Below are 2500 nucleotides of genomic sequence, written 5' to 3' on the forward strand. Positions count from 1 at the left end.
AAGTTTGCAAGGACATGGCTTTGCACAACACCACAGAAAAGACACAAGAATTTATGAAAATGTGAAATGCTTTGGAATGTCTTCAAAGATAACAGTCCACTGCAGTCAATAACAGATCAACGTGTTACCAACTTAAACCAAGTGCTTAATTACTTCAAAGCCTGGAAACAAGAGCTTCAACAAACATTCCACAGAAGGACTGATGCGTCAGAACACTTCATAACATGGCAAACAATGTTTGATCTCGAGGTAATATGTAGACCAGACTTAAATTGGATCACAGCAAAACAATGCAAAACTGATAAGTTATTGTAAATACCATGTCCTTGCCCCCTTAGGGATAACTATGCAAAAAAGCCATACTATTCCATGGCAACTCCTTCATATTTTGTAACAACTGAGGACAAAGCAATGATTACAGTTCCTTGTAGAATATCCTCCCGTGAGGAAAAGCAATTTGTAGCCTATCACTACTGCTACGTTTTAAGACTGACCCCATCCTCTCCCAAACCCCATATTGTTTTCTTTGCCTTTGTGCAGTTTGGACACAAACAAATAAGCTAACCTGTGGCTGATCAATATGATCAAATTTTTGTTCCACTGTGTGAAACATAAATAAAATAATTACAAGCATAAGCCCTGGAACATCCCTTAAAAAATAACAATGACTGTATTTATTGTTTAAGGATTGACTAGCAACACTGCACAGAGAACTTAAAAAATATAATGTGGAAGGCAGGACTTTTATTTTCAGATAATTAATGGTAATAGGTAACAATATTTAGTTTAAAAATAGAAGAACCGTAGCCAGGGTAAAACATATTAAAAAATTATTATAAAAAACGTTCACTGGCTATATACAGTTAAAAACTTTCGAGCTTTCGGCTGTCAGGCTACAGCCTTCAATGGAAATGAATGGAAAAAAATGATGACAACTACAATATATACAAAAATAGGTGAGAAAAAGAAATTATATAAAAACGGGAAAAAATATTTGTCGAAAAAAAAAAAAAAAAAAAAACTAATTGTTCTTTTTTAAAAGAATGGAGTATTGATTAGGGAGCGGCCTAGAATTGTTATCTGCATGATCTATCAAGGCGGTGTGCCAAGATTCCAGTGTCTTGCGGGTACGAGAAGAACCCTTGTCAATCACTTGGGAATTTTTAAAGTCAATAGAGTGATTTGAAGACCAAGCGTGTTTAGCGATGTTGGAGCCTCATGCATAATCAATACTCCATTCTTTTAAAAAAGAACAATTAGTTTTTTTTTTTTTTTTTTTGTTTTTGACATATATTTTTCCCCGTTTTTATATTCTTTTTCTCACTTATTTTTGTATATATTGTAGTTGTCATCATTTTTTCCATTCATTTCCATTGAAGGCTGTAGCCTGACAGCCAAAAGCTCGAAAGTTTTTAACTGTATATAGCCAGTGAACGTTTTTTATAATAATTTTTTAACAATATTTAGCTCTATTTTCTATTTTGTTTTGAAAATAGCATGTTACCATTTCTGCTTGTGAGAGCTAACCATAAATAGGCTTACCAAATTCTCTTGACACTGTACAACTCTTCATACTAACTAGTAAGCTACGATGGTATGTCATTTAGCCTGAGGTGCACCCTGGTCAGCCTGTGTTCAGTAAGCTCTCAATAATGACAATAAAAACAATTTCCCCAAATCCTGTGCCAATAATATCTCTGAACATGACTGATTTCTAAAGACATGATTAACCTTTGCACAACTATTGTACTCACAGTAAGGCACATAATTAGCTGAATTATCATTCAACTACAGAAAATATTGTGGTAATCAGTGGCGGATCTAGACCTTGAGCTAAGGGTGGGGGGTTGCTTCCCCTGCCGGCTTTTCCTCCTGCGGTAAGGTAGTTTTGAGGTAAATGCAAGCATTGTGATAATTTGGTTCTTTCTTGGTTAGGATTTTGCTATGCCGACCATTTATTTGGAAGCGGTCATAAGCTGTGTAATTTTTGTTTTTGAAAAGCCACAAATTCAAGAAACAACCATGGCCCGAGTACCATATGATAAACTACTTTCTAACTAAGCTTGCCAAAGCCATACTGAGGAATATTGCACCTTGGTCATTTTTGTATGGACCTCGCTGCACTCCATCTTTAGTTCCACAATGTTCAACCAATATTCCCCAGTATGGCCCTCCAGCTCGGTTAGTAAGAGCTTAATAGCGGAGCTCCGCGCGCGCCGAAGGCGCGCGCGCGCGGAGCACCATAGCTAAGAAAATACTGGTAACCCATCGATGCGAGAAAATTTGGTATTATAGCCATGACGTCATCAACCGTCCGTACGTACAACGTACGTACGTACGTACAACGTACGTCCGTACGTCCGTCCGCCCCTTCATGTAAGTCAAACGTGAGACGTCGCACTGTTACAAGTTTGCAGGCGCAGAGTTTTGGCGGGAAAGCTAGGCGGCAAGTTTAGCGCTACAGCCAACGGACTGCATTTTACTCACACTCCGTTTTAGC

The sequence above is a fragment of the Montipora foliosa genome, chromosome 7 (assembly GCF_036669935.1).
Source record: "Montipora foliosa isolate CH-2021 chromosome 7, ASM3666993v2, whole genome shotgun sequence".
NCBI classification, from domain to species: domain Eukaryota; kingdom Metazoa; phylum Cnidaria; class Anthozoa; order Scleractinia; family Acroporidae; genus Montipora; species Montipora foliosa.